The 12,355-nt window shown below is 44.9% G+C and overlaps 2 non-coding genes across 2 annotated transcripts; both read left to right on the forward strand.

The window, feature by feature from the left end:
• Positions 1-4,073: 4,073 nt before the first annotated feature.
• On the forward strand, positions 4,074-4,264 carry LOC127226581 (U2 spliceosomal RNA). The gene has a single exon (XR_007834909.1). It is a non-coding gene; the product is annotated as a U2 spliceosomal RNA (small nuclear RNA).
• A 4,702-nt stretch (positions 4,265-8,966) lies between these two features.
• Positions 8,967-9,157, forward strand: LOC127226580 (U2 spliceosomal RNA). The gene has a single exon (XR_007834908.1). It is a non-coding gene; the product is annotated as a U2 spliceosomal RNA (small nuclear RNA).
• The last annotated feature ends 3,198 nt before the right edge of the window (positions 9,158-12,355 follow it).

Below are 12,355 nucleotides of genomic sequence, written 5' to 3' on the forward strand. Positions count from 1 at the left end.
AAGGTAGTTAAGTCTTTCTAACAACTAGCTTTAATGTTCATGAGCACACTTTACCTACATTACCTTTTCAAGATGTTGAAAAAGATAACAACACAAGCACAGATTAGAGGCTGGGAGCTAGCTGGTTTTGAGGAAGAGGTCTTTGTAGACTTTTATATAGCAGAGGAGAACAATGCCTTCTGGGAATTGAACTAAGTTTTAATCTAGTCTCTAAGATTAGAAGTCAAAAACAAAAATATAAAGGAAATTAAAACCTCATTAAATTGATCTTTGAAATTCAATGGGACTTTTAAGACTGTCCTCCCAAAAATCAAGGTTTTGGTTGTCAGGTCTGAACCTCGGGCCATGTATATTTGTATTTAAATTGTTTTAGCAGATTGGAACGTCTAGTACAGTTTAGAGTTCTTCCATTTGAAAATGTGATATTTGTATGGGGTTATTTGAATCCTGTTTTCTAGTCTCTCCCATCCCATCGACACCCTCAGAGTCTGAGGAAGATTTTTCTCTTAATAAACGAACAAAAAAATGTGAACATCTTATTTTTAAATTGATAACTAGTAACTAGTGGTATACATGAAATGGTAAAATTCTTTGAAGCCTAATCCTAGGTAGCCTTAAAAAAGTGTATCTTAATTATTTTTGGACCAAGTGATAATGAAAATTAAAACTCAAGTTGACCTCACTTTGCCTGTTTGTATACTGTTACTTGTGGACTGAAATGCTGAAGAAACGCCTTTATTCATTTAGAAATCAAGGTATCAGGTTGGAGAGATGGCTCAGCAGTTAAGAACACTGACTGCTCTTCCAGAGGTCCTGAGTTCAATTCTCTGCAACCACATGATGGCTTACAACCATCCATAATGAGATCTGGTGCCCTCTTCTGGCCTGAAGGCATACATGCAGACAGAACACCTGCATAAATTAAAAAAAAAAAAAAAAAAAATACAGTCTAGGGTTTCCTGGTTGACCTCAACAGATAAAGTGAGCAGATAGTCTTAGTACAGAAATGATCTCAAGGTGTACATTTACAGTCTATGAGTACAGCTGGCTAAAAAAGATAGCTTTTACAGTTCTAAGTGTATCCCATAGGCTCCCCATTAGTTACAGAAGTCTTAAAACAAAGTTTTTGCCAATTTTATAAACTTTTACAGTGCAGTATGTGCTACATTTCTGAGGCAAACAAAATGTATATTTCTCAAGGTTCTGCTGCCTTCAGCAGCACTTGATGGAGGATCTTTCATACATTTGTAACACATAGAAATAAAGCAGATTGCAGTTTTTGTTTTTCTGGGTTTTTTTTTTTTTTTAATTGTGAACCATGTGCCAAGTTTCTGTAGGATAAGTTCAACATAAATGCTTTCTATTAATCAATATGAGTGTATTTCCTATGCATATAGTTACATTGAATTAAGGTCCTAACTCTCAACACCCCCCCCCCCAAGAAGTTCCTCCATAGAGTCTATCTTTGAGCATCCAGCTAACTGGTTTCTTTGATGAGAGTATTGTGACTTTGTGGAGAGACCTAGTGTTACAAAGAAGTCTGCAGCCAGGCAGCGGTGTCACACACCTCTAATCCCTGCATTTGGGAGGCAGAGGGAAGAGGATGTCTGTGAGTTCAAGCTTGAGTAGTAGTCATCATCGTCTAGGTTGTACGGGGCTATTTTTGCCCCTCTGACTGCCAGTTATTCACATCAGTCTCTAGGTTGAAGATGGTGTCTCTCTGAAGGCTACATGAAATCTTGTCAAGTGTATGAGGCTGGAGGGGCCTCGGGTCTCTAAATCTTGAGTCTGGGAAGAAGTACCTGAGTCCTCTGAGGATCCCAGTCCTAGTCTGATGCTTACCTGATAGTGCCTGCCCTTTTCCTCCCTTCCCCCACCCCTTATGCCTTTTGCTTTGCTTTGACAGAGTCTCATGTAGCTCAGGCTAGCCTCCAAGTGGTTAAACACAATGGCTGACCTTCACCCCCCAATGCTCCTCCCAGCTTCACCTCCCAAGAGGTAGGATTACAGGACTGTCACATCAAACTCCACTTTCTACTTTCTTCTTGGGGCTGTGAAGTGTTGTGGGATATTCAATCACACTGTGAACCCCGAGTTTGCATTTGTGTTAATTAAGTAAAGTCAACCTTGGGTGGGGAGGCTGAGTTTAGCACCTAGTTGACAGAAAGTAACCATAGAGAATTAGAGGGTGTCTGGTAGATGGATAGAGACGAACAGGAAGTAGTAGGGAGGAACTTTGAGAGACATGGTTTTTGCTTTTGTTTTGGTGGAGTGAAAGGATGCTCTTTCAGAGAACACTAACAAAGCGAGGTCAGCTAGTTGCTACTCAATTTCTCTGAGCTAGAAGGTTATCACCCCATTCTCTGATTCCTGTGTCTTACCGATAAATAGAACAACAGAGATTTAATTAATTAAAGGCTGTATTTGGTGGCAGTGACAAAGGCCATGCCTGTGGGAACATAACTGGGGCCAAGCCACAGCCTGCTGCCAGAGAAGCAGGCCAATAACTGAAGAGCTGCAATTATTGTCTGAGACAGCAGTAGATTCAAGTGTAGCCTCTGTGCCGACAGAAACAACAGTAAAGGGTTCATGCAATTCCTTCATGAACCTTCCAGAGTCCATGCTGTTGAATGCATGTTTCCTGGATCTGGTTTTTTTATGTTGGTTCAGAAACTTACCACCTTTTTGTTTGGGTGTTGATTAACTTTTCGGAACAGTGACAAACTCAACTAAAATGAAGGGTGGAAAAGTCAAGGTTATCTCTGTGGAAGAAACATCCCTTCCTCTCCTGGGGGGCTTGACATGGCCCCCCAACATTCTAGAGCAGCCCCAGCAATTAGTCCTCTCTAATACTGTGCCAACAAATGCCACATCTGTCTTCCTACCCCCTCCCCACCCCCAACCAGGCCAAGAGCCTCCCAAATGCCTCTCTGATCAGTGCCCTCGCATCACCAGATACCCACGGTCTAGTCACCCAACAATTACTATTACATACAACCCTGAGCACAGAGCAAGGGCGGGCACACTAAGGTAGGCTGATGAGACTAGCCATAAGTTCAGAGCACAGTGGTGCAGTGTCACTGGGGAAAGCGCTGAGTCCTTACTTCCTATAGATACCTGGGATAGAAAGAAGGGAGTCTGGGGTGGGTGCTCTAGTAGACTAGACCTGTTGTCCAGATGCCAGAAGAGGATGCTGAATACTCTTCTGGAACTGAGGGACAGCAGTGACATACCGTGTAGATAATGGTAACCGAACCCGGGTCCTGCAAAAGCAGTTAAGCACTCTTAACCACTCAGCCCCCTTTATTTCCAGCATCCTGTGAAGGGGTCTTTGAGAATACCTGAGGATGCTATGTACAGCACCTGCCTCACTAGGGTTAAGATCCGAGGGACCACCGCTAATTTCGGAGGGAGCAGGAGCGGCTGGAAGGCCAGGCCACCCTCATGGTTCAGTCGCTAAGTGACCAGGTGAGGGAGGGGAGGGCATGGTGTCAGTAACGAACTGTCAGGGTTTGGGGAAAGCCGCGCAGACGCAGTGTCAGAGGAGGGGGTCAGAATCCCTCCGCGTCCACCAGACTCTCGGACACCCGCTTGCCTGACGCCGCCTGCCCGAAGCGGAAACAGCCTCTCCGGGGACAGGTGAAGCTTGTCTGCTCGCCCACGCAAACTAGGAACAGTACGTCACTCCGCTTGTACAACCTTCGACCTCAGAAACATCCTCCCCGTCCCCCGCCTCCCTTGCCCCTTGTCCTAGGAGACCAAAGCGGAAGAGGCCACCGAGAGCGCGCGGAGGCTGCCGGGAGGAGTGCCGGTGCCGCCACGCCCCTCGTGAGGGGGCGGGGCATGCAAATCAGACGCGCCGTGCGCGCGCGGGCATGCCGGGAGCGCCAGGGTCGTGGAAATTTGTAGCCGAAGCTGTGGTTTGAGAGAGCGAGTGGAGTGCCCGGGACGCGGACTTAGTCGCGAAGCGGAAGAAGACGCGGGAAAGAGGCTCGAGTCAGGGTCACGAGCGGTCACCACGACGTTGGTGTGGGTCGCGAGCGCAGGGCAAGGCTGAGCGGGAGGTGCCGGGTATCGCTTCTCGGCCTTTTGGCTAAGATCAAGTGTAGTATCTGTTCTTATCAGTTTAATATCTGATACGTCCTCTATCCGAGGATAATATATTAAATGGATTTTTGGAAGTAGGAGTTGGAATAGGAGCTTGCTCCGTCCACTCCACGCATCGACCTGGTATTGCAGTACTTCCAGGAACGGTGCACCCCTCTCGGGGAATAAACTTGTTTAAAGAAAAGAAGATTTTTGTATTTTGTTGTACTTGTATAAGTTTTGTTCTGTAAGGTCGTATAAATGCTATAATTTTTTTTGCTAGCTTAGTTTGTGCATTTTAAAGTTAGTGTGCTTTTTTACCATAAGTCTCCTAAAGCAGTGTTTTCTAGGTCTAATTACAAGTTCTACAAGCTTGTGAATGCTAATGTGTGGGGTTTCTCGGGGTTTAATACCAGCCTTCCCCTCTGAGTTTCAGTTCTAGAACAGTAGCTATAAAGAGGTTTTCTGTCTCGGATAAAAGTCGGTTTGTAAAACCATAATTACCATTAGTGTAGGTATTATTAATTAGTTGTTTGTACCTAAGAAAAGTACTGAGTATTTGCTCTGTGTGCGCTTGTTTCTTTGGTAATCATTTTTGAGGCGAGGCAAAGTCAAAGGAAGTTTACAAAGAACAAAGTGGGGTAAGGTGGAGAGTAAGACATACTCTTCTCATGCATGGTAGGGTGTCATGCCTAGCTCTCAGATGGAAATGTACGTTATACATTGTTGATTGTGATAGAATAACATTAACAAGCAAAATTGGCCAGAAAGAGGCCAGGCTCATAGATACAGGGTGTAATTTAGTCCATGCAAATTGTTTTTTCGTGCTTTTTTCTGTTTTGGACCATAAGATCATACAGTAAGATTCCAGTAACATGTTCACCGGGATTACCATCAATCCATTCAGCTGGAGAAAAAACCCCATTTGCAAAGCCTTGGGGATACCTGCCTGTTATGAGCAGTTTCCCGACAACCTGATCCCACAGTTGCGTCAGCCCCAAATAACACAGACACTGTATTAATTATAAAACTCTTGGCCTGTTACTAGCATTTCTTATCAGCTAGTTCCGTCTTAAATATTAATCCATTTCTATCAAGTGTTTCCATGTGGTCTTGGCTTACCAGGAATGCCGGCCCTGCAGCTCCTTTGCCTGGCTCCCCGCCCAGCAATGACAGTGACTTCAAAAGGCAGGTGTGGTGGTGGTGAATATCCCCGTTAAACACTTGTGAAACAATAGGGCTCCTCCTCCACTATAGACAATATAGTGCAACTCGTCCGCTTGTACTGGTAAACTGGGTAACCATGTGACTCTGGTGTGCAAGTATTCATTCACAGTCAAGGAACCCTTTGGTCCTCATAGTCAAATCTATGTAACTTGGAACCTACCTCCCTACAATGATCTCTTATTGCAGGTCACCTGGTAGGGAGAGAAGCCTTGCAAATAGATTACAGTCAGAGCTTCAAAAGACAGGAGACACAAATGTCTGTGCCCTCTGAGAAGCAGGACTGTGTGGCACCAGCCAGACTCAGGAAAGTGGGGCACTGCTCAGCTGGAAGCTGCAGCCTCCGGATCTCACATAGCTTCTCCTATGTCTATCTAGTGTAGAGAGAATTGACTATCAATTGGCAAAAATGCTAATATGAATTAAGCAAGGGCTTGTGCTGGTTGCCATAGCCACTGAGATGCTGTTTTCCAGCTTCCTTCCCTTACATTTATTAGTATTTCTTCCTTGTTTTAATTTATCAATTACAGATTTCTAGGTTTTCTAACCACAAAATAATGTAACTTTTTTGCGCTAACACTTTTCTCCCTTCTTAGTGATAATAAGCCCCTCACTGGATTTAACCCTTCCCCCCACCTCTTGAGTTTTGCAGGGATGCTTCTCCAGTCACATAGCCCTCACCCCCCAGACTTGTTGCTGCCTGCCTTATTTCAACATTTTATCTGCCTTCCTGGTACTGGAGAATATGCATGCCCTTATTACTAATTGTATCTGCATTGGGTATAAACACCGAAAGCCTTGTGGGATAAAGAGAACCATGAGAGGAATGGGTGTGTGAGCATGTTTATTTCCTTTTGGCCCTCAGATCATAACTGTTTAGTAAACCCCAACTCACCTGCTGTAAGACTCCAGCCTGAACCCTCGATATATAGTTCCAGGTTCTTTGTGGTTCCAAACCAGTATTCCTTCAACTGCAACATCCAGATTGCCTGTGTGTGCTATGGCATTGGTTGCTGGTTGATTCGTACCAAGAAATAAGTGTGATTGTGCACACCTGCAATCCATCTGCTTTCATCCAGGGATGAATTGGTGCCACTCTCACGATCCCAGTAGCCCCGTGTCTTGCACATTTTTTTTTTTTCTGTTATCGAACTAAGAGAACAGCTCCTTCCCAGCTGCCCAACCAACAGTCCTGGACCTGACCCCTTGATGGGCTATGCAGATGGAGGGAATCTAGCTTCATAGCAGGTGCCAGTCTCATGCACACCTACACAGTGCTAAAGTGAATAGGGACTGGGAGACAGGAAAAGTGAGACCTTGGACTAAGGGCAGTAGAGGGATGGTTTCCTACGGAAAATCAGCTATAAGCACAGAGGCATGGGAAAGCAAAAGGCAAACCAGGTCTTCTATGCTCTGCCTCCTGGACTCCCACAGCTCCTTGTGAACTTACTAGTGACATGGTGTGTGTGTGTGTGTGTGTGTGTGTGTGTGTGTGTGTGTGTGTCTGTGTGTCTGTGTGTCCAAGGAGATGCTGCCATTTGACAGAATTGACCCCACAAGGAACTGCCACTCTGATACTGTTAGGGCCCCAAACCTGTAGGAACCCTACAATGATATGCAGAGAACAATGCTGTTTTAAAATTATGAAATTTTCAACACATCCTCACACAGACCACTGTGACCTCCAAAGGCATTCAATTTACCAAATGTTTATTATCACATTGATAAGCCAGCCTGCCTCCATCTTAGCCTTGAAAGCCATCTAAGAACAAACTCGATTCTTTCCTGTTTATGAGTATGACTCACTTGTATGTAACCTTAACTACTGCCTACTCCAAGAAAGGACAACTGTGCCTTTGTTTCAAAAAGTTATCATACCACTTATTGTTTGTTTTTCTTGGGGGTTTATACCTCTTATTGCTATGACCACCTTGTTACTACTACCTTGTTATGACTATCTTGCAATCATGTCTTTGTTTCAGGAGGTGGTTTTTGTTTGTTTGCTTGCTTCCTTTGGTTTTTATTTCTTTGTTTTTCAAGACAGTTTCTCTGTGTAGCCTTGTCTCTCCTGGAACTCCCTATGTAGAGCAGGCTGGCCTCAAACTCATAGAGACCATCTGCCTCTGCCTAAGTGGTGGGATTCAAGGTGTGTGCCACCACTGCCTGGCTATCAGGAGGTTGTTACAGGCAACTTGTTATGTGTATATTCCGCTCCTGGAACCCCAACTATTTGCCTGCCAAATCCCCCTTTTGAAAATCCCCTACCCATGAGCTTTAGAAAACGTTATCTTCCCCAGTCCAATGCTGATCTCTTGAGCCCTTGTACACGAATTTAGAAAGCTTGCTTTAATGTCAACCTCTCTCTCTCTCTCTCTCTCTCTCTCTCTCTCTCTCTCTCTCTCTCTGGGACAGTGTTTCTCTTTCTCTTAGCTTTGCTGCCTGTTTTGGAACTCGCTCTGTAGATCAGGCTGGCCTTGAAATTAGAGACCCATCACCTGCCTCTGGTTCCCAAGTGCTGGGACTAAAGGCGTGCACCACCACTACCCTACCTAATTTCAACCATTAATTTAGCCATGATGTGGGTCAGTAGACTTTCTCCTTTACTCTATGCAATTAGCATGACGTCAGTTCAGTATCATATAGGATACAAAGATGACAAACCATTCATCTTCAGAGAAAATGCACACAGTGTGTGTGTGTGGGGGGGGAGTGGTCCCTCAAGATCTTACAGCCAGCAGGGATATGATGGAAGAATGAAACTGTTCTGTTCCAATTAGTAGTTGTCACTGTTTCGAACTTCCAGAGGCTAACAACAGTTAGTTTATTTTAGCCATACTTAAGCACAGCACAATATTTTTTCTTTGAGGGGGGGGAGTTGATAATAGTCAACTCAATCCTGAGTATACAACAAATTGAAAGTATGTGTACATTAAAATTCATTCCAAGGTACATCTGGCTTCTTTCATAAAGATGGGCACTGTTAGCCAAGCATTATTGGTCCATGCTTTTAATCCCAGCAGGTGAGTCCCAGTGAGTTTGAGGCCAGCCTGGTCTACAAAACAGTCAGGTGTGTTACACAGAGAAATCCTATCTTGAAAATCCAAAGACAAACAAACAAACAAACAAATAAATAAATGAATTTGCCTTGACTACTTTGTGGATATGCTTAACAGAAATTTGCTGGGTTGCTGGCCTCTCTACTCTGCTCAGCAGTCTCAGAGCCAGACCCTGAACAAGGGAAGATCAACCTTCAGCCAAAGGGGACTAGGAAAAGTAGGCCCGCCCTTCAGCCACCGTTCTGCCTCCGAGGCTCCTTAGGTGCATCTCGTTGTACACCGCTTAGGGGCCCTGTGTTTTTGCTGGATGCCAAACCCGGGTCGTTTGCGAGTCCTGGTGCCGCCACGCCCCTCGTGAGGGGGCGGGACATGCAAATCAGACGCGCCGTGCGCGCGCGGGCATGCCGGGAGCGCCAGGGTCGTGGAAATTTGTAGCCGAAGCTGTGGGTTTGAGAGAGCGAGTGGAGTGCCCGGGACGCGGACTAAGTCGAGAAGCGGAAGGAGACGCGGGAAAGAGGCTCGAGTCAGGGTCACGAGCGGTCACCACGACGTTGGTGTGGCTCGCGAGCGCAGGGCAAGGCTGAGCGGGAGGTGCCGGGTATCGCTTCTCGGCCTTTTGGCTAAGATCAAGTGTAGTATCTGTTCTTATCAGTTTAATATCTGATACGTCCTCTATCCGAGGACAATATATTAAATGGATTTTTGGAAGTAGGAGTTGGAATAGGAGCTTGCTCCGTCCACTCCACGCATCGACCTGGTATTGCAGTACTTCCAGGAACGGTGCACCCCTCCGGGGGATAAGTAAGGTTAAACAACAGAATTGTCCTACTTATATGAAAGAGGCACTAATAATAGTCTCTAGTGCACTTCTGCCAAAACTGTATTGGTCTTGTAGTGTTTGAAAGCAGTAGTTTGCTACAGTTAGTTCTGAGTCTAAGCTAGTTTTTGCAGTTATATTGGTTATGGTTTCTAGGGGCAGGTAAGTTAAGTAGCTAGCTTTGTTTTCTGGCACTTCGCGTTTCCTTCCCTTATAGGAAAAAGCATTTGACACAGCATCGATTTGGCTTTTCTGGAGCTTGCTTTATAGATGAGACCCGACCCCCCCTTTGAACTCAGATTTCCTTTGTCTCCCGAATGCTGAGATTAAAAGTAGAGACTATGGCCTGTCTTTTTTTTTTTTTTTTTTTTTTTTTTTTTAAGTAGTTTATTCATTTTGCTTTGGTGTTTGCTTAAACATAAATCTGTGTGAGAGTGTCATTATCTTGGAATTGGTTTACAGACAGTTGTGGGCTGTGTCTTGTGTGTGCTGGATGGGAATTTAACCAAGGTCTTTTTTAAGAGCAGTTAGTGCTCCTAACCTCTAGCCACTGTGCCAACTCTGCAGTCCTGAGCCTTGCTTTCTTATATAGCCCAAGATCACCTGCACAGGGGTGAAAGTGGGTTGGGTCCTCCCACATCAATCATTAATCCAGAAAATGCCTTTACAGATTTACTCATAGGCCAGGATTATGGAGAGGTTGCCTCTTCCCAGACATTTCTAAGTCAAGTTGAGAAAAACTAACCAGTGCATCTCTCTTAGCTACCAAGAAGCAAATTTATCATTGATGATGTTATAAGCATTGATACTTGATATATTTAAGCCTGAAATTATGCATACATTTCCTAAATTATAAAGAATGTCAGTGATAATATGACTCAGCAAGTGAAGTCATCTACCAGGAGGCCTGACAAACACCTGAGTATGAGCTCTGGTGACCACATGGCAGAGGAGAGAACCACATAATTCCCTAAATATGCCCTCCATCCTCCACAAGCACCACTATGGCATGCATACCCTGCCCCCTAATAAGAATGAAATAAAATTCAGTTGTTTTTGTTGGTTTGTTTTTGTGTTTTTTGTTTGTTTGTTTGTTTGTTTTGTTTTTGTTTTTGTGAGACAGGGTTTTTCAGCAGCTATGGAATCAGTCCCGAAACTTACTTTATAGACCAGGCTGGCCTAGAAGTCACAGAGACAACTGTCTGTCTCTGCCTCCCAAGCACTGGGACCAAAGGTGTGTGACACCACCGCTCAGCTAGTGCAACTTTTATCTATTTAGATAAGTGTGTCTTGGCAACACAGTAGGCGTGTTCAGGACAGCCAGGGCTACACAGAGAAACCCTGTCTAAACAAACAAAACAAACAAACAAACAAAAAAAAAAGATCAAAATGGCCCATGTTGTGCTCTTTAGATGTCTCTGACAGTCATCAGGCTTCATTGACATAGCATTTGGAGTGCTGCATTGATATTTGATATGTCTTATCAGGACCCAGGACATAAATTCCTTCAGTCTTGAGACTGCAAAGGAGACTGCTACCCTATACACACAAGCACACACACACACACACACACAGAGAGAGAGAGAGAGAGAGAGAGAGAGAGAGAGAGAGAGAGAGAGAGAGAGAGTGAATCTTGTGTCTTTCTTTACCTTGTTGTCTACCTCAACCCCCAACCAGATTTTCTTTTCCTTTTAAAATATTTAATCTTAGTTATGTGTACCTGTGTTTCTGGTTGTGTGCATGTATGTGGTGTTGTCTGCAGATCCCCCTGAGCTGGAACTATGGGTGACTGTGAGCCATCCGAAGTTGAGTGCTGGGAATCAAACTGAAAACTTGTCCTTTGCAACAGCAGTTAGAACTCTTATCCACTGAGCCATCTCTCTAGCCCATCCTTGCACATTTTTGTTTGTTTTCCTTACTGGCTGGCCTCCAACTCACTGAGATTCACCTGCCTCTGCCTCCCAAGTACTGGGAATAAAGATTTAGGCCACCACCACCACCCAGCATTTTGTAGATTTTTAAGAGTTCATGCTAGCGCCTTAACGGCTTTATGGATGAGGCTTGATTTGAAACCTGAAATTGTTTACACTTCTCTAGTGCTGGAATTACAGGTAGATGCCAACTGGCTCCCTGCTTATTTTTTTCCCTCTATATTTCCACAATTGTGCATGCATGCACGTGTGTGTGTGTGTGTGTGTGTGTGTGTGTGTGTGTGGTGTTGCATCCCATTGCGGAAATCAGGTGGGTAGGTTGGGAATGTAACTCGTTACCCTGCTTAGCAGCAAATACCCTTATCTCTGAGCACTTGCTATCCCCTGCCCCCACCAAGATATTTAAAGGGACTGCATAGTTACTTTACAGAGGGAACCATGACTTTCCAGAGCCCATGCTAAGTTTGTTCTCAGGGTTGGTATTTAGGAGTTGGCTTGGAATAAACCATTTGGCCATCTTCCTCCCTCTAACCCCCCTTTTGTTGATTCGTGGCTGACAAAACCCTCCAACATATCTATATATGTATATATAGATATGAGAGAGTTTTCCAGTGAAAAAGTCAATGCTATCTGTCGCAGAAACTAATTGCCTGCCACCTTTCAATCTTGACCTCAAAACATTTTCCAGAACATCCAATGTCTTGCTCCTCTCTGCTGTTTTGTCATCCTTTGCCACAGATCACCCCTTGCCCCCTGAATCAGGCCAGGGGCTCCCAGACGCTCCTGATTCTGGGCTCGTGTGCGTCAACACCTACACGTAGCTCAGTCACTGCAGACAGGAGTAAAGAAGGAAAAAATAATTGTCCAAGTTCGAGGAACAATGAATTAGGCACCAACGTTATTTATCCAGTGTGTACATATACGTTTGCTTGGTGTCAGGTACTATGCCCCCCACGTGTGTGGAGCCTTATGGAGCTTGCGGAGCTCAGAAACAGCTTGAGGAAGAAGGAGCCACCCCACGCTGTTCGGTCCTCCAGTGAGCAGGTGAAGGAGCGGTTATCAATCACACATAGCATCAAGTTTCCGGGAAGCGGTGCAGACCAGTCTCGTTCTTTCATCCACAGCGACGCAGCCGACTCGGAGCGACTCGGAGCCAGTCACTCGATCGGCAGACGAAGCTAGTCCTTGGGCCAACGACAATTTGACAAATAGATTCGACCATCATCAGCCACTGTATCCTC

This window comes from Phodopus roborovskii, unplaced genomic scaffold, assembly GCF_943737965.1.
Source record: "Phodopus roborovskii unplaced genomic scaffold, PHOROB, whole genome shotgun sequence".
NCBI classification, from domain to species: Eukaryota; Metazoa; Chordata; class Mammalia; order Rodentia; family Cricetidae; genus Phodopus; species Phodopus roborovskii.